The sequence below is a fragment of the Strongylocentrotus purpuratus genome, unplaced genomic scaffold (assembly GCF_000002235.5).
Source record: "Strongylocentrotus purpuratus isolate Spur 01 unplaced genomic scaffold, Spur_5.0 spur5_scaffold_13, whole genome shotgun sequence".
Lineage (NCBI taxonomy): Eukaryota > Metazoa > Echinodermata > Echinoidea > Camarodonta > Strongylocentrotidae > Strongylocentrotus > Strongylocentrotus purpuratus.
This window is the reverse complement of record NW_022145598.1, coordinates 15,499,044-15,520,399: the sequence shown is the minus strand read 5'-3', so window position 1 is coordinate 15,520,399 and position 21,356 is coordinate 15,499,044. Positions and strand designations below refer to the sequence as shown.

The 21,356-nt window shown below is 38.4% G+C and overlaps 1 non-coding gene across 1 annotated transcript; it reads right to left on the bottom strand.

Moving 5' to 3' along the window:
• Positions 1–278: 278 nt before the first annotated feature.
• TRNAK-CUU lies at positions 279–351 on the bottom strand. The gene has a single exon. It is a non-coding gene; the product is annotated as a tRNA-Lys (tRNA).
• Positions 352–21,356: the final 21,005 nt, after the last annotated feature.

Sequence of the window (21,356 nt, the reverse complement as noted above, 5' to 3'; positions counted from 1 at the left end):
ATCAATGTTGTGATTGTTTGTGATAGTCAATTTTGTATTTGTTAGGAATCCTTTCTCCGTTAAATAGTTTTGACATCTTTAAACATGGTCGCATGATGTCCATCGCTTTCGGAGGTGTTTCTTCTTTTTCATATTCCCAGCATGTTTCTTTAGACTTGGCTAAAGCCTGCATGCAACATATATAGATTAATAAATAATAAAAACGGTGCTTATAAAGCGCTTACCAATAAAGCGCTTACCAATAAAGCGCTTATAGATAAAGCGCTGTAAAGAGGGTACGCCCAACGTGGGGCTCAAACCCACGACCCTGGGATTAAGAGTCCCATGCTCTACCGACTGAGCTAACCGGGCAAATGAATCTTTAAAAATGCATTCATTACAACGGTACTTTCGAAAAAATAAATATTAGCTCAATGAATGCACACACAAATATGTATCAAACAAGGAAATATTCAGAAGAACTAACAAATACAGGGCTGACGCAAAGTATTCAATATCGACTCACCAATTTTTAGTGTTGCTTACTGCCGAAAAAACCATAAATTGTCTTGAGAAATGGCAGGCGAATCACCCCAACCCTCATACCCCCGACCAAGTGTTGTGGTGAATGTTATCACAGACATGACAAACTGGGCCCGTCTTTATATAAAGAGTTGCGATTGATCCCAGTCAATCACAAATCCTCTTATCAATCACAAGTTTGCACTCTCCTAGCTCTTATGTACATAGTTCCGCAAAGAACTTTCGATTTATCTCAACTGTTTATTAGACGGGGCCCCAGGACGAACAACACTCACTATTTTGAAGAATCGGTAAATTATGATCAATTTCATAACATGCCTTTCCACAGCATCAAATGATTATTTATAAGTCAGGGTTTAAGATAAGGTATTTTCACTGTCTTATCAACTAAGTTCTCTGGCAAGATGATAAATTATCCAAGCAAAATGAAAGGTCGCAAACTATCAGGACCCGTTTGAACAACCCTGGATATACCGGGAAAAGTAAGAAGACCCTTAATTATTCGTGAGTCATCACACATCATGCTCGCAGGTTGTGTTATTTTCAATGTGATTGTACAAATTTGCACGAAAAATTAATGCTGGTAGTAATGGCAGGGTAAACAGAAGAAGTATGTATAATATATTGCGCATAATAAATTAATTGATTGACTGAAACTGCAAATTGGGAGGAATAATAACATGTTTAAAATATCAAATTTCCTTAAAGAGATCTGCTTTAAATGCCCGTTTGAACTACTTTACAGGAGGGATTACACCATCCTGCAAGGTCACTGGGCAGGTGGTTATCTCATCAAGTTAGCTCTCAATTAACATAAAAAAAGAGGACCATGGGGGACCAACAGGCACCGATTGGGGAGGTTTTCTATATAGAGGGAGCAAGTAGCTACAAGTAGGACAGTGGGGCTTTAAAGATAAGGATAAACAAAAACGCTATAATCATCAGTGCTGTATTACATCCCGGTTCGAATATTATCATCATGATCATGATTGTCATGATTCATGAGCTAAACTACCACAACCATCAACTTATTTGAATTTTAAAAGACGACGATTTTAATTTTTTTTTTTTAATTGCTATTTGTTTTGACTTGCTTTGTTTAATTGATTTTTTTTAAATGTATTTTCATTACACGCTTAAATATTATAACCCTCAACTCTCTTTCTATTTTTAAATGACGATTTATATATATATATATATATATATATATATATATATATATATATTTATATATTCATTTTTCTGTTTTGTTTACTTTTCTTTATTGTTTTGGTTTGTTTTCTCTTTTATGTTTCATTGATAGAAGGTGATTCATATCAAGGAGTTTCAAACAAAACTTGGAGGTAAAGGTCACAGAATTGGCGCAACTTAACTCCTTTCCGCCCGGAGCGGAACTTTCCCCCTTTTGCCAATATCTTGGACAGCGAATCAATGGAAGTTTCCAAATGTGGGGCCCTTTTTTTCCTCGTCTGATAACTCTTGCCAACTAACGAGTGTCTAATTCTGTCCAGGGTTCTGTTTCGAAGCCTGAGCCAAGTCATCGTAAAGTTGACGGTCAGATCTTTCTGTGCGGGGTAATCCAACCTTTGTAATAAGTTCATTTTGTATGAAAGCTTGAGGAAGAGAATGACGAAAGTTTGAAATAATTCGGTTCGATATGGAGATTAATTATGCATGTTGACAATATAACAAGATTGGTAAATCTATGAGAGTCGATCTCGTCAATGGATTGTGACATAGGCATGGACAACTTTCCCATTTACCGTTTACACAACTTACTTTATGTTTTTCTCATATTAAAGGGGAAATCCATCGGGGGGGGGGTTGTTTTATAAAGTTATGCGTGAAGGTACGCATGACTTTACGAATTACATGAAAATGAAGAGCTAATTGGGATTCTCAATGCATAGTGATGCGTGATGAGCATCAAAACGCCCCCCAGATCACGACTTTATATTTCCTTTTTCAACAGCAGGGCTATATCTTTTTAAAACAATTTATTGATGCAATAGTCAGTTCCGTAGCGTAGGGCACGGGATTTGTGGGAGGGGCTTTGGTCTAACTAAGTGCCTGTATGAATAAACAAAACCACCCATCATCATGAATATGGAGAGGTGTGTAAGGGGGTCCTATGATGTTTTTTTTTTGTAATGTTCCCCTCCCTGCTCTCCATTCATTTCTCCTCTCTCTCTCCCTCTTCCTTCCCCTCTCTATATTTCTCACTCCATATCTCTCACTCCCTATCTCTCCCCTCCCCTATCTCTCTCTCTCTCTCTCTCTCTCTCTCTCTCTCTCTCTCTCTTTCTCTCTCTCTCTCTCTTTCTCTCTCTCTCTCTCTCACTCATTTCCCCTCTCTATCTCTATCTCTCTCTCTCTCTCTCTCTCTCTCTCTCTCTCTCTCTCTCTCTCTCTCTCTCTCACTCTCCCTCTCTCCCTCCCTACCTCCCCCTCTCCCCCTCCCTATCTCTCTCTCTCTCTACCTCTAATTTTACCATTCGATTGAAGGGGCACATTCTCCCTGCGCCCCGCACCCGTCTAGCTGCGCCACTTATCAACGTGATTAATGGTATTCACCTATATCGTTGCACAGATTACTTGCTGTCTAAAGAGATTAAAATATTAGAAATAATCAACTATTTCATTTCAAGAAAAACTGATCACGGATTTATAAAATAAAAAAATGACCAAGGTCCTTGGCAGTAAGTGAGGCAAATTGATGGCAACCTTTCTCTACAATGGGTGCATTCGTTGCCCATTTGGAGTGCTTAAAAATAATAAAGGGGGAGAAAGAATCCAAGAATGTAGTGTATGGGGCCCCTTTAATAATTGGTAACGTCCCAAACATGTGTGTCCAGGCTTGTATAACTTAATGCAACGGATCTGAAGAGGGCATGTGTGTACGTATGGGAGGGAGAGAGATAGAGAGAGAGAGAGAGAGAGAGAGAGAGAGAGAGAGAGAGAGAGGGGGGAGAGAGGGGGAGAGAGAGAGACACACACACACACATATAAAGAGAGACAGAGAGAGAGACACACACACACACACACACAGAAACAGAGAGAAAGACAGAGACAGAGACAGACATACATTGTACAGACAGACAGACAGACAGAGGCAGACAATCATAAATCTAAATATATGTTATTATAATATTTTCTGTAGGTGAGAAAAAAGGTGACAAGAATAAGGAAGTATTTTTTATATGAAGATTCATCTGGGAAAATATTTTGTTAACGTTAGTGGCTTAACTGTGGGTGCTGGAGAGAGAGAAGGAGGAGGAGGAGAGAGAGAGAGAGAGAGAGAGAGAGAGAGAGAGAGAGAGAGAGAGAGAGGGAGAGAGAGAGAGAGAGAGAGAGAAGGGGGATAGAGAGTTGTTAAGAAGATGGCACCCTCTCCGCAACCCTTCCCATAATATTGATGGCCTTTTTATTAAATAGTTCATTCCCCCCTCCCCCCTCCCTCATCCCCGATGCCAGTACCCCTTCCCCCCTCAATTGCTAGACCCACACTATGACACGATATAACATTGAGCAACATCATTAAAGGGTAACATTCTAAATGTATCGAAGGGATTCTCTTTCCAAACTTCAAGGCAAGGCATTCATCAAATCATGTTGTATTCAACCAGTATATATGACATGATCACGACATAACCCCCTACAAAATGACACGAACGTTTTAATGAAGTGCATCGTCATTTTTTAACACGCATGGTGAAGTAATAAACAAGAATAGCCCTCACGATTCAGATTTCAAGGAGATTTCGTTCAACGATACACTTAATTAATTCATCGTCATACCAGCAACGTTTCACTCTTTGCAGCAAGGCCTCCGTTATGACATTAGAGCCCCCCCCCCCCCACCCCACTCCCACTATCCTAAAACATTTAACCTAAATTATAGAAATTGTTTATCAAAGTATAATTATATTATACATAATAATATCACTAACTGTCTAACCATTTACTACCAAGGGCGTAGCCAATGTAGCTAAAGGGAAAAAGCTCCTCGTCAAATAAAAACTATAGAAGGGGGCGGATCATGTGGAAAAGAGATGACGGCCCGTTTGGACTTAATCCCATGCATGCCATGCGGTCACTCCACGCCCCCTCCCCCTCCTTCCCAGGTACATCACGAACCCAGGTCAATATGCCTCTGCTCCATTTCCATCCTTGTTTAGGGGAGGGGTGAGGTACAAGTGTCATATTTCTAGATTGTGCAATTTGCAAACTGTAATTCTTGTCACCATGGTATCGTTAGTGACATCGCAAATTGATGGGTGGTTACAGTACTTGAGCACATCTTTGTCACCGCCATCTTTCATTTCCGAAACAAAACGTCAAATGTTGATACACACTTATCCTTGGATAATCATCGATAATCGAATTCATTATAAAAATGACACCCTTGCTCCCCTATTATGTTGTTTCACTTGACATCGCACTCTGGCTTGGGTGTCAACAAACCACAAAGGAGGTGGAGGGATTTATAAAAGGATTTTTTTTTTTTTAACAGAGCAGAAAATGTATTACTTGCGGAGGAAATTGAAAGAGAATCGACGAAAGAGCAACAGTTTAAAAAGTATTTGTGGCCTCTTGGAATATCTGTTGGACAATGCAGGCAGCCTGTCTTAAATTCCAAGCCAATTGGATTGAGTATCTGGCATTGTAACATGGTTTGGGGCCCCGAGTATAATTCTTGTTGTCTCTATTTGAGAACATGTCAAGAATAAAACATTTGTCTGTTAAGAAACACCGTCAGATCGTGATTTTTCTATCGAAATAACATGGAAACCATTCTTTGGAAATCATTTCAAGAAGATTCAAAGTCGATTGTAAATGGATATTATAATACAATGATCAATTTGTCATAAATGTTAAAGATAAAGTTGTGTTCTGGTCATGCGATTTCATTGTGAAAGAAAAGGTGTGGAATGGATCAGAAAAGGTTGATCATGTAGCATGTACACCTGTAAGTATTGGTGTGTACTGCAAGGTTCTGGAGTCATCAAAATCATAATAAATTTGTCCCAGTCTTGGTAAAGTAACAGTCAAGTACTGTACACGGAAAGATGTATATGGGACTACACAAATGGTGTCGGCCTACTTACCTTAATTTCCTTATCTTTCTTTGCTCATTACTCGGCCAGTATACATTTTTTTACCAATCTTGAACATTCAGTGTAAGTTTCGTTTGATTCTGTCCATAAAGAACAAGTGCATCCCCTCCCCCCCCCCCCCCCAACCACCCCGTATCAGGTACTGTCACTGTGGAGAAATTCGATACCATCTTAAAACTTTATTCTGCCAGAAGGATAAACCTATATCGTATGGTGATGTAGGTACTGGTATGTAAATAGTACAAGATAACCTGACTTGGTATGGTATGTGTCGGTATTCATGGCTATTATATTTGAACCGTTCTCCTTGGCACGTTTAATTTAAAATTTACATTTGATGAAACTAGATCAATATAATTATATCAGTCAATCTTCATCTTGTGTGTAAAAGTGTTTCCATGGGACATCGTCTTAAGCATGATGTTTGCGTTTCGGTAACATTTATTTTTGTTTTATCTTGTTTCTTGTTCCCCTTTTTCTACGTTTTACACCTCGGTGTTTTTAATAGACATTGTTGTTGTTGCTTTTTTGTTGTTAATGTTTTTCTGTGCTTTTGCTTGTCCCTGTTTATTCCGTGCTTTGCATCTTGTTGTTCTAGTTCCATTGGTGGGGTTGTTGTTGTTGCTGCTGCTGCTACTTTTCTTGTCGTTGTTGTTCTTTTATTATGATATTTATTTTGTTATGTTTTGTTGTATCGTTGCATCCCACACCCACTTTTAGCAGCGGCCAACACAACACGATCCAAATCATCATCATCATCATCATCATCATCATCACCATCATCACCAGCATCAAATTGACCAACGATGTTGTACTAACGACTTTTCTTAAATGAGATTGTTCATTCTTTTCTTTAGTCCATTTGAACTCTGCAAACCGATTTTCACTTTTAAGGCTATTTTGGCTTTTGCAATTAAACGTGACGCGATTATTTCGGGGGGAGGGGGGGGGGGCTAGGCATATATACTTTGAACTGCCCCTTGATTTGGCTTGTATTCTGTTTCGCGAGTCAATAAATTTCTTGGAAGAAGGAAATAAACACACCTTTACGATCGAAGGTCGTCTTCAAACTATGGCGTGACGAAGAGAACAGCTGGCGAACAAATTCAAAGACAGATCACTATGCCATCTTCAAGAGTTGACATAAGCGACCTTGATCGCGCGACTTTCAATGTCAAACAAGTTGTCTTTCATAACAAATGTTGCTCACAATCCGCCTCTCGACCAAGGGCACCGCCTTCCAGAAGCCGCTCTTACAATGTTAATGACTATCTTTTAAAGGGATCCGGTAACTATGTCTCAGATTCTGAAGAAAAAAATCCTGGATTTAGCTCATGCTGCAATGATAATTATAAACCTTTAGGTCAGTCAGGAAACCCATGACTTTTACAAGCCGATCGCCCGTCTGATTATCAAGATATTTATGATTGGAAATCAAATTATGAGTTTTCCTAACGGTTTCCATAACACTATTGTGTATTGGGGAAAAACGAGTATGGTAAAACCGGTCATTCAAGGATTTTTTACTTTTTTGAGGCACTTCTTGATCATTTTGAAGCGCCATTTGTTTAGGGCTTCAATATTAATACACCATATCACAGACGCTGATAATACGTAAGGCCATGCATCTCATATTTAACATTGTTAAATGATGTCTTTAACGCGAACGTAGTGAATAAGCTGAAAGAAGAACAATTCCAATCAGATTTATTCCTATCTGTTGAAAGTTGTATTGTTTTTGCTACCTTTTTTACATTTCAATGTTAATCTAATGGAAGGGATGCAACTTTTGTAAATCAATTTAAGTAAGTGAAATATGTAAATAAATTAGTTTAATTTCAACAATACCCCCTTGCCCCCAGCTGCGCACTGAGCCACGCTCATATACCACAGAATGGGGGATGCCTCCTCATGAGTCACTCAATCCTCGAGATAAGCTCGACCAGAGTCCCTGCTTGGCTCGGCCATCAACGTGACTCGGCCCTCATGTGTCAAAGTTTGCTGAGTCATCCGACCCAGTCTTTGATTCAATCCAGAGTGCACCATATAAATGAGGGCAAGTACATTATATAACAGTGATTAGCAAATGTATCTAGGGGTTGGAAGGGGACAGGAAAAAGGCAATAGTCGAAACAGGTTCACTGCAGGTGTCATGATAGTGAGACGGTCCGGTAATCTAGCTGATTTTAAAGGGAAGACGGTTCATGCTAAAGGGAGACAACTTTTGATTATTCCTATTGTAAGTTAAAAATAATACCGTAGTAGTAATATCCCCTGAAAAAGAGCGGCTCTTCAGCTGCCCTCATATTCGAAGTATGACGTGAAATAGCTGAGAGGTTTGGTGTCCGTCAAACCATAGACCTGGTAGGTCTATGGTCAAACCGACTATCTAGAGTTCTAGACCGAATCCAGCCCGATGAGAGCAAATTTAAACCGACTACAAACCGTTAAAGTGACTCTGTAACATTGCCTCAGATTCTGAACAAAATTCTGGATTTAGCTAATGATGCAATCACAATTATAAACCTTTAGGCCAGTCAGGAATCCCATGACTTTTACAAGCCGATCGCCTTTCTGATTATCAAGATATTTATGATTGGAAATCGATTTTTTTTTTTTTTTTTTTTTTTTTTTTTTTTTTTTTTCCCTAACGGTCTTTATAACACTACAGTCTATTGAGATAAATGAGTATGGTTAAACCGGTCACTCAAAGATATGTACTTTTTTGAGGCACTTCATGATCATTTTGAAGCGCAATTTTGTAAGGGCTTCAATATTACACCATATCACAGACACTGATAACATGTAGGGCCATGCATCTTAGATTAAACATTGTTAAAACGATGCCTTTAACAGTAATTACTGTACATGTCCAGTCTCTTGTTGATTTCATGTCGGTCGCGTCCACGTGACCGGGTATCTCACCATGGACCTACTAAGACCTAGTATGTCCATGATCTCACAATATAGTACCCAGACAAACGACCTTCTTGCACGGAGGTGAAATTACAGATGCAACCTTCACCTTCACCTAGTTAGATAGGAACACTTCTTTCTCTACGCCCCTCCTTCCGGATGGTGCAACAATTCTCGCGATCAAACACCAGCTATAGGGTTGCTCCTCAGGAATTACAGCAACAAGACCAAACAAAGTGCATGTAATGTTCAACTTTTTAAAGTATAAAGTAAATGCTCATGCAACCCCGGATCAAACACCTTGGATTAAATTCCAAACCTTACCTAATACGCAATTTGTGATTGCTCCGACCAAGAAGTTACTAGCCACGACAATTGCTCCGCGCCACAACATCTGTAGAGGTGGTGTGGCCTAGCGGATAAGTCGCCATACTGTAGATCACAAGGTACGGGGTTCAAATCCCAGCCCGACTCTAACGTCCTTTGAAACGACGCTAATCTACATTTGCCACTCTCCACCCAGGTGCTAAATGTGTCCCCGGTAGGATGCGTTAATGTTATATGCTCAGCATTGTGAGCGTCCGGAAAGTGACACCTGGCTGGAATACTCCCCAAGGAGTAAAGAAGGTGCACAAATTGTTTCCGGGCGAGCTTGAATCCGATGACCGGTGTAATAATATATCTGTAAAGCGCTTAGAGACATCGTCGATAAACGCGGAATATTAATTACTACCCTAACCCTAAACGTCATGAACGTATAAGCCTAGTTGCAACTCTAGCCATATAACCCTACTACTCGCTTGTCGCAGGACCGGATGAATACCGTATACTGATCTCAGTTCATACCTGCTGATTATTTCTGCTGATTTTCTTTGAACATAATTCTCTCATCCCCATGTTCGAACTTTATACAAAATGAAAGATATATCATTATATCGGAGCTTTGTTCCCACGTATTTAATGAACAATGTTTCACATTGTACATGGCCCTACAGTACGTGTTATCAGTGTATGTGATTTTATATGTTATTTTGGAGCCCTAAACAAATTGCGCTTCAATTGATCATGAAGTGCTTCAAAAATGACAAAAAAGTAAAAATATTTGAGTGACCGATTTTACCATACTCATTTTCCCAAAAGACTGTATTGTTATTTTTAAAAAAGAGGCTAATTCTAATCATAAATATCTTGATAATCAGACAGGCGTCGCGATCGGCTTGTGAAAGTCATGGGATTCCTGACTGACCTAAAGGTTTATAATTATGATTGCAGCATGAGCTGAATCCAGGATTTTGTTTCAGAATCTGAGACAAAGTTATCGGATCCTTTTAAACCTTCAGTTATGCTTCTTCCTCATATCTACCTCCAAACCTCGTAATAGATTATACTAGTTTTATATTTTCCTCAAGATTTATCTCATTATTAGGTTTCAGTGTTATAAGAAAAATACGATATCTCAGCTGCATGCGCTAACTTTTAAAACAGTCGCTTATACTTAGTTTTTGTTATGATATTATATCTTATTACTTTTATCCTCGAATGTAATCTCGTAATCTTTATGTAATCATTGTTTTTACATTGCGTGTGTTTAAATTATTATCGTGCGAACCTTCACCTAAAAAGCATTGCTCCTATTAAGTAGGTTCGTTTTTCATTTCCTTTTACTAAATAATTTTGCATTACAAGACTATAACATAAAATGTCAACGATGTTTTAATGCTAATTTTCTGTTATGTCATTACGTTTAATATTTGTATTATCTTGTCATTGTTAATATTATCTTAGAAAATGAAATAAATTCGCTCTGTATGGAGCGACTACTACTATTGTTATGTAATTCACGTGCATTTATTGTAAACTGGATGTAACTCAACTCTCGGGCTGCTATTTTGTTTGTATTTTTGATAAACCATTCAATAAATAAAACATTAATTAAATATATAAAATAACAGCTCGAAGAGGGGTATCGAAAAGTTTCCGGCAAAAGGGTTATTGCTCAGCGAACTTAGTGTGCTATTTCATCATTTTGCCTATTTTGTTTTGATTGACTTTTAAGTGAAATTCATGAAACGCAGCCACTTATCTGAAAAACTTGTCCAAAAGTTGATATGATACACAATGCTGTCCCTCACGTTTTTGTTATTTTTACCAAAAACTTTCACTTTGTAGAAGGAGGAAAGGGTCATTGAAAGAAAATGATGAAACAAAAGGACAGATGAAAATGAAAGGTATTGATCTATATGACTTATTTCGCTTCTGCTCCAATTACTGAAGCAATAATTGATATCACCTTGCTTAATCCACATTGCGAAAGGGAACGCCCTCATCGGAGGTGTGTCAAAACATGTGAAATATTCGGAATATTTCCGATATTCGTGTGTATGGATAATCAAGGCCTTGATCGTTGCTGTACCGATACAAATTATTCCCAGATTTTACCGCGAATCATTCAATATTTTTCACGCTATCACCGCCTAGTCTACTAATTGATTTGACAGTTGTCTTCTGCCTGTATAAAGGATGAACCAAACTTAGACCAATGGGACTTGGGGTCTCGGTTTCACAATCAAGTCAAAGGGAGGGTGCCCCTTGTGATTTGTTGTTGGTGTTGTATTTTTGTAATAAGTCGACATCTTTCAATAACAATAACGATCGATAGAGACTTACAGAAGGATATTTTTAAATAATCATAAATACGTATCGGCCTTCCAAGCAGACAGATTTATTGCTATCGACATGAAAGAAAATGAAGAGTGGAGGTGTGCGTGTAATGCAGATGAAAAGAAGAGTACCAATGTCATAGACAGACATTTTCTACCTATAACCAAGGACTTCAATATGACAAGTCCTTTCATTAATTTAATTCCTTGCTCCATATTTACAGATATTTATTTAATGATAAAAAAACCTAATGTAACCAAATTGTAAAGTGAACAGGCATGGAGTTATATATCCTGTTGGTGTTACCATAAACGATATTTAGTTCTCTTAGATTATGTTTGTGTGTTGTATTTGCTTTTTTTCTTTTTTTTTTGCTTGTTTTTTGTGCTTGTTTATTTGCTTGTTTGAAAGTTCTGACGATGATTTGGTTTGTTATTATAAACACGTCCTTTCACTGCTCAAAGACAAAAAGGTTGTTTGAACTGAACACTAGAGGAAACCAGGATGTGATTTTAAGAGACGCTTCCATGTTATCGTACTCCATTTCAATGGAGTAGCTAAGAGTGCACGGGGGTACGCCCCCCCCCCCATCCCAAATATCGAACATAAAAGGAGAGAAAACAACGAAGGAGGAAATGATAAGAAAAATTAAGATGATATGACCCCTCCGAGATCCTACCCCTACTGAATCGGTGGCCTAGTTCATACCAAGTCTAGTACTGGCGCCCCCCCCCCCCTCCCACCCTCAGTGATGAGTGTTCCCATCAATGGCTACTCCACTGCAAGGCAGGGATTCTGGTAGTACGGTGTTAAAGAGTTATATTTTCATTGGCATGCATCCATTCATCACACCCTTCCTTTACCAGGCGGATCATTCTCAAGTTGTTCCTGCCATCATATCATAGAATACTGAAGCAATACTCTACTCGTTTCCTTCTGAATAATTCAAAGATACACTGTCGTGTTCTGGAGGGTGTTTCACAAAACTTGTCATCAGTGACAAATGACAGTTTTTGTTATAAGCTACTGAAATCCCTGCTTCTGATTGGTTATCAGCAGATTTGTCACTGATTTTTGTCATTTGTCATAGAAAAAAGGCTTTGTGAAACGGTTCCCTGGTCATGCAATATTATTATATCGTGAAAGAAACTGTCTTGGAAGAGTTGGGAATATGTGATTTAGTACATTAGAAATGACGTATTCTGAGAGGTTTGTCGAAATGAAAAGAAACTGACCCGATCTTGACTCAATGATGTGCACACGGAAATGGGTATATGGGACTACACATACACATGTGGTACAAAAGTTTAGCCCAAACTCCTCAGCTATCTATCGTCATATACAAAATACGAGAACATTTGAAGAGAACTACTTTTCTGGTGACATTCTACGGTGATATTTCTTCCAAACGTATGGAAATAATGAGAAAGTTCACATATTTTTCTTTTTTTTTACAAGAGCTCAACTTCCTCTTGAAGTGTTGCTGCTATTCGACGTGTACCTTGGAAGGAAATGATTTTGACAGTCGGTGTGAATATCATTTTAACAAGCACCAAGGATAAAGGAAGCGTTTCCGAGAACTCCTCCACTCAAGGCGAGCCGTGCAGACGATCACATTCCCTAATAGTTTTTGAGGCATTTGTTTTGGCGGGAAATTGCACGGTGCGTGTCCCCCTTGAAACAATGTTGACGTTGGCTCTTAAATATCGGGGCTAAGTTTGTTTTGTAAGAAGGCCGTTTCTTGAGATGAGAACCACGAATATTTCTTGATCCATTTGACATTTGTGAACGCCATAATCTTTACATCCCTCTTTTCTATATTATGTTGGCAATGAAAACACTTTTAGATGCGTTCGCCACTTTCCTCTCGCATCCCACTACCATGATAAAGTTAGTACATCATTAAGTATCCTCATTATGTATCCATTCTATTATGTCCAATGTATATCTTATTCACCAGCTGTCCACTTCACTGCATATCTATGTTGTCAAGGTTACCGTTGATTACATTTTTTCTATGTTTTGTTTGTTTGCAAATAGCATGATATTTTGTTTGCCTGATCCACTGTTACTATATTTAACAACGGAATTATTCATACCACTTTTAAATTGCATGTGATTTCTGGGGGAGTGGGGGGGGGGGTGTTTATCGTAACTACAGAATGAAATCGTGGACTGGTTGAATAAGGGCTTTTGTTGAATGCAAATCAGGGGGGTGTTTCACAAAAATTCTAAGTTGAACTTATCTCTAAGTTGGACTTAAAAATTATGGAAAGCCGTTAGCATCTTTGAAAATTTTTTGTAAAAGTTATTTTGAAAGGCATAAATTGTTGATTCAAATCATTCATATTTTCTATCATCAAGGAGATTTCATGTTCTTGATGTGGAATTTATAAAAAAAAAGTCTAAAATACTTGAATTTCTGCTTTTGAGTATATTTCATTTTAAGGCTCCAATGGCTGTCCATAATTTTTAAGTCCAACTTAGTGTTAAGTTCTACTTAGGATCTTTGTGAAACACCCCCCAGATGTAAGCTATAATTTTTCTTCTTCCTAAGAAACATAAATCAGGACAAAAACATTTTTTTACATAGGCTATCAACAATTTACAAAGCATGATAAGGGTGTGAATAATTAAGTTGTTTACTGTATGTATTTTCCTTATTTTGGAAAAGAAAAAAGGTTATCTTGAGTGCGTTGGAGGCCTAAAGGTCAAATTAAAACATACAAGTATCTCTTAAACATATATTCGGCGAATGATTGACAACTTCTGCGGATGAATAAAATGTCAACAATGCTGATTATGACGCTGCATCACCATGATCCCAACCTTTATTTTAGTAAAATATCGTCTCATGGAACAAACCGTTTACCATGAGCAAAGATTTAGTCGGCAAACAGCCATTGTTGTATTATAGTTTTAAAAGAGTGTAGCGTTAACTTTTTCATTTTCATCTGGTTGATTTACACACACACACACACATTTATTTTTTTTAATCGCAAATTTGTTTACGCATGGATTTGTACAAAATTCATCAGCCGAGCCCCCGGAATTTCTAGGCGGAAACCGACTCACTGCCATGCGAGGGTGGGGTTTTGTTATTGGTAAGCTTTCTAGCTAGGAACGGAAGGGGGTGCTAGAGACGAGTGGTTTGGCGAAAGTGGAGTAAACTTTCATGACTGACCGAAGGCGTAGGGCAAGGGGCACGGGGCGCGCGCCTCAATCAAAATGAGAGAGAGAATGGGAGAGGAGAAGACAGTTAAGATTAGAAGAAGATGATAAGGCTCCTCCAACGCCAAACCGTAGGATAGGCTTGTTCTTTCGGAGTTCATTTATGGATGGGAGCCACGACCCCGGACACCATAGCCCCCCCCCCCCCCCCCCCTACCCCCGCCTCATGACGTGTACCACGCTACGCCACTGTTACTGCCCGATGGTGCTCATTAAAATAGTTATCTAGGGTATGACCTTCATGTAATGGATGTGAATGAGTTTTCATCATTAATCGGTATTCCAGATTAATTGCGTCCTGTGTCACTTTTCTTTTTGGAGGAGGGGAGGGGTTGGTAGGAATGGGTTAAGTTCCAAAATTGCGTAATCGCACGAGTGCAAGGAAGTTTTTAGTATATCAATTCAAAATTATGACATGAAGGTTCACGACAGACCAGAGAGCTACAGTCGTCGCATTTGTTTTCATCGTTTTATTTCCACTTTCCTTTTTCTTCACTGAATTCCATATTTACTTTTATTGGAGTTCTTGCTGCGTGGATATAACACACGATTCGTGATTATGAGTAGGCTAACGCTCTGGAACACTTGTGAATACGAATACAAAAAAAAAACATTTTAAAGAACCGCCATTAATGTAGTAAACATCACTAAAATGTCATTCTTTGACAAAAGTTTTATTTTTATTAGAATGCCTGAACTAAATGTGTATCAAACTTTTCACGGCTCATAACAACCATTATGATCTAAACGAGTTCGTAGAACCCAGCAAAGTGCAGGCAATATGCGGAAATATTACATAACAGTTAGGGCATCACCCTCTTTAACAATCTACTTTAGAATATAAACCGTGTATACGGACCATTGCCATTTTGAAATGCGTTGTGGAGGTACACTGCAACATTTCTTTTAATCAAGCCATGTGTTATCATCAGGGACGGTTCTGGAACATTACAAATAAATTGTTCCAGGCGGGGGGGGGGGGGTGCGGCTTGGGGCTCTACCATTCATTTCGAGTACTTCTCTAAACAATTCATCTGAGATCAACAATTTTTTGGAGGGTGATGCTTTTATGGGGGGGGGGTTAGAGGGACCTCTATAACTACTACAGCTCATCATCTTAAAGGTAAAGACCAGTTATGGTCATGCGATTGCATTGTGAAAGAAACGTTGTGGAATCGATCAGAAAAGGTTGATCATCTAGCATCTAGCATCTGCAAGGTTCTGGAATCATCAAAATGATAAGAAATGTGGCCCATTCTTCGTAAAGTTACAAGCACTATACACAGAAAGATGTATATGGGACTACCCTATATCTCTCACAGACCATGAGAGAAACAAATTTACCAAATATATGAATTAGTAGGCGGTTTCCCGGCAATTTTTTATCATCATGTATTAGTCAAAAACATATTCTTTCACATGATTGGTAATGAGAGCTTCCATTTCATTTTTTGAAATTGGGGCGTTTCCAACACTGGTCTTTATCTTTAAGAACAGTTTTTCAGACTATTTCCCGAAAAGTTTGTTACCTGATTTGGAATAACTTCGAAAATCTTCAAATATCCCGTTTTATTTGTTATTTCTGATACAAGCAGAAATACTAGCTACTAAACACCAAACGGCATTTCATAATCAGGGACAATCATGATATTAATAGTAGATGATTTCTGTTTCCCAGAAATGTCATTATAAATCCAAGGTTGTTTCTCGAATATCCTTGTTATTAATATACAGACACATCTTCCGTGCGACCTGATTAATGGAATTTCATAAGCATTTGAGTTCACAATTAGTTTAAAGGAAGGTTAATCAAATCACCTATCACGTTAGTGACTAGTAAAGGCATTCAGCAAATTCATTTTTTAACGCAATTATTGATTGCCTAGAGGAACGTCATAACTTGGTATTACCATTTCAAAAAGATTTTCGTTTTCATTTAAAGAGTAACATACCGCTGAAGAACATCGACAAAACAGTCATGATTATGTCGTTCTTGTATTCACATGTGTGAAATCATTTCTCTTTGCGAGGGGAACCACACTGGCTCAGGGGTAGAGTGGCGGTCTCATAACCGGGAGGTCGAAGCGCTAGTGCGCTTTGATAAGGCATTAATCCTCTTCACCAAGTCCCTCGGAGAGGTCTTAAAGCCGTCGATCCCATGATTGCTTACTTACAAGCATACGTATGCTTTCTTAGCAGTCAGGTAAATCGAAGAAAGACAGAGAGAAAGAAATACCCGTATTTTTGATAATTCAAGATATAAATCCTGCCAGGTACCCACTAAATATTACACTTGGGCCGACTATGACAAAATTGTGCTGAGGCTGGGATTCAAACCCGTACTTTGTTCTTCTCTTATCCACGAGACCACAATACTACAAAATGAAAATAGTATTGAAAAGCTTCATTTTGTATTCAACTGCTTATCTTATTTCATTGATTAGGTAGCAGGGCGTTGAACGGTCTATATAAGCAAGGAGTTAACGAATTCAACTGAAGTTGGTGTAAACAAGGTAATTCGAAGAATACCATTTGGAGATTATCCTCTTCCAATCAATCTCAAGAACTAAAATACTTAAACATCTTAAGGCTCACGAGAGCGATTCGAAGAAAATTTACTCTACCAAACAATACCTCGTCTTGTTCAAGAAACTCACCAGGACATCTATGTAAATAAACAAGTCGGGAAGCTTCTTTGACAAATGCCAAACATGATGCAATAAAAATTGTTCAATATATCGATGTACTCCAACAAAAGGATTACCATGTCGACGTTGTATCAATAACGCAAGTCGTTCTTTTTGAAAGCAGGTCTATAGTCTATATAATCATGATAGTGAATGAGGGGGATATCGAAATCATGTTAAATATAGGCCTACCTTATCACAATGCAATTACGTACAGGGAAAAAAACTTTTCAAGCTCGCTTGCATGAAAATAACACTCTTTAATTTGTTTTGCATGGAACTCTATGCAAATTTTGGGGGCTCTTTTATGACTTTCGGGGGCTCTTTTGGGCATTTCGGGGGCTAATTCTCCCCGAGTATCCGTGTATTTTTTTCACTGGTATTATATACTGTTATGATTCCAATGGAATCTGCTATCCCTTCTTAATACTTTTAGTGGACTTCCCGAATTATATTTTTTTTTACTTTTTCGAGTTAATATATATATATATATATATTTTTTTTAAAAATATTTTTGTTAGGCCTGCAAAAGATATACACCACATTCGCAAGACGACATACAACCTTTTCTACGGTAAGAAAGGGCACGGAGAATTGTTTGTTTATGTCTGGGTCTCTCAGAAGTGGATTTTTTGCAACAACCTTTTAAACTTTTGTTTAGGAAGTTCGCAAGGAAGCAATACAACGTTGCATAGCTCATCGATTCCAACGTTACTCAGAACAGATACTTACTTCACATTTTGAGTACATGTAAGTATAAATGGTCACGGATAGAATGACCTTTAATTCTTTTTCTTTTAAACACTCACGATATAATTATATTATGAGGAGAGAAATCCATGAGGAAAACACAAAATGGAGCTAACGTTAAGATAAATGATAAGAAGGCTAAATAATATATTAATGCATGATGATTATGTTGATGACTACTACTACTACTACTACTACTACTACTACTACTACTACTACTACTACTTGTATTACTATTACTACTACTACTACTACTACTACTACTACTACTCCTACTACTCCTACTACTACTACTACTACTACTACTACTACTACTACTACTACTACTACTGTACCTCTACTACTCCTGCGACTACTACTACTACTATTGATGTTAATTACTTCTACGATCACGACTACTACATATACTACTTACAACAACAACAACAACATGAACAGCAACAGCAACAGCAATTTAAGAAAATAACAACAACAACAGCAACATCAATAACTATAACAATGGTTACAAATCTGATTGTAGCTTTCCACCATCTTCTGGTAGCCCTTACATCGCTCTAACATATTATTCACAATTGTGTTGATATCGTATGTTTTTAATAACTTAACTTTTATTAAAAAGGACAAAAACGAGAGTCGAAATACGATAAGTTCAACAATAAACACACCAACATAAAAATGGAAAAGGTTTGGCTTGTGAGCACTAGCTATACGATTTCGTTACGTCAATCAAATAATATAGTTCATATGTTCCATATTTCCTTGATCTGTATACTCTTGGTTTCAGTGCGTACAAATGTATTCGAGGTCAGTACAATAGTTTTTCCTTTCCAAATAAGATAGGCATCTAGCCGATTGATGCAACAATTAAGATGATTCAGGAGGGAGGCGTTATCTGAAAAGAATAGAAATTGTTAATGTGAAGTCGATTGTCTCATGAGAAAGAGAAAACGAGAAAGAGGATGCATGGAGTGTGAGAGAGGGAGAGAGGGAGAGAGAGAGAGAGAGAGAGAGAGGGAGAGAGAGAGAGAGAGGGGGAGAGAGAGAGAGAGGGAGAGAGAGGGAGAGAGAGAGAGAGAGAGGGGGAGAGAGAGAGAGAGAGAGAGAGAGAGGGAGAGAGAGAGAGAGAGAGAGAGAGGGGGGAGAGAGAGAGAGGGAGAGAGAGAGAGAGAGAGAGAGAGAGAGAGAGAGAGATGGAGAGAGGGAGAGAGGGGGAGAGGTCGAGAGGGAGAGAAGAGGGGAGAGGGGGAGGTAGGAAGGGGGAATGAGAGAGAAATTGATAGTTAGATAGAGAAAGAGAGGGAGAGAGCGAGAGACAGAGAGAGAGAGACAGACAGAAAAAGACAGAGAGACAGAGAAACAGAGACAGAGATACAGGGACAGAGAGACAGAGACAGAGAGACATAGAGAAAGAGAAATAGATGGAGAGGAGGGGGTAGGAAGGGGGAGTGGGAGAGAAATAGAGAGTTAGATAGAGAAAGTAAGACAGAGACAGAGAGCGAGAGAGAGAGAGAGAGAGAGAGAGAGAGAGAGAGAGAGAGAGAAAGGGGGAGGGGTGATGTGAAATTGTAGCACTGAAACATTCGTGCCATACAATGAACCCTATAGCTGTCACACGATGGAATGTTCTAATGTTTGGCACTAATGGATTATCTATCTATATAGTACTAGCGTTTATTGGCACATCAAAATACATTGTTCACAATAAACTTCATTTTCAAGACTCGTTGAGAGGCAAAGAGGGAAGAATCTGGCTTATTATCCGACTAATCATCGATTAACCCGTTCGCAGCCGACATTTGTCTTCCCCATATGATTAATATAGACTCGAGTAATTAACAGAATCAACGGGTTATCGTCAGTAAAAAGAATGGTTTCGACAAGCCAAGCCATTTTCCTTGATCAGTGACCCGTGCACACTTTTCAAACCTGTAGTTTGAAGTCATAGATATGAAAATCTATATGTAAACTATTCCAATGACAACTTTGTCAGTAATCATGTAACAAAACGAGAGAAACAAAATCAATTAATATTTTACTGTTTCAATATCTAAATTTACATTTAAAAAAAAAAAGAAGCAATTTTGGGCAACAAAGTTTGTTGAATGTTTCACATTGGTATTTGCGTAACCATTTTACAATGACAACGATATTTACCATGTTTACCAGAGCGGTTTTTTTCCTAAAAATGTGGTAATTATACCTTTGGTTTGACGATGTGGTGTAACATGAACTCGTTCTGCCTGGCTGGAGACCAGTAGAAATAATAAACAAACTTGAAATGCGGTTTGTCTCCCGCCAGTCATCATTGGGTTATTTTTGGTAAACATAAATGGCGTAGCTACAGGGGCAAGGGGGGTACGCCCCCTCCCATACCCCAAAAATCAAACGATGAAAGAAAGAAAGAAAGTGGAAATGGAACGTGTGATTGTGATGTTAGGACTCAATCCTTACCCACTCCCTCCGAGATAAAATGTGTAGACTTGTTAATTATCCTTTCATCCACCTGGGAACCCCCCCCCCCCCCCTCCCATTATGGAAGTGCCCCCTCAATGGCTGGGTTATGCCACCGGTAGACATAGTATGCATGACTTTTACAACAACAACAAAATTCTTCATTTGATATTTAACCTCAGAACATGAGGCAATGTTTAGGATGAGAGCACACAGAGTTCAGAATTAAGAAAACATAATATTTGTCCACCTTAGTACGAAAGTCTATATTTAGAATGGCATCAAATACCTATAAATATACCTAGTAACGTTGCACCACATGCTTTTGTATTAAAGGTAAAGACCAGTATTGGAAACGCCCCAATTTCAAAAAATGAAATGGAAGCTCTTATTACCAATCATGTGAAAGAATATGTTTTGACCAATACATGATGATAAAAATTTTGCCGGGAAACCGCCTACTAATTGATATATTTGGTAATTTAGTTTGTGTCCATGGTCTGTGAGAGATAAACGCACGTGTCGTGCACGTGTGTGTATAGTCCCATATACATCTTTCTGTGTACAGTGCTTGTAACTTTACGAATACTGGGCCAAATTTCTTATCATTTTGATGATTCCTGAACCTTGCAGTACACACCATACTTATATGCTAGATGATTACCTTTTTCTGATCGACTCCACAACGTTTCTTTCACAATGCAATCGCATGACCATAACTGGTCTTTACCTTTGAATATGACATGAACTGGCAAATAGTAACACATTACGTCCATACAAGCTTAGCTCCGATACAAGTGGTATACAACGTGTATAACGGGGAGTGTGTCCATACACCTTTCATTTCATGTAGTGTCATCATCAAATGACCAGTTAGGCCATGTATTCATGTGCTATTATATATTTTGTTAATATTCAAGTGCTGCCGCCAAACTATATGGTTCTTTTCAACAATTAAGTGAACCAGATACGGTGGACCAAATGGTTCGTTATTAGACCAAATGAACTTGATCTCGTTGCG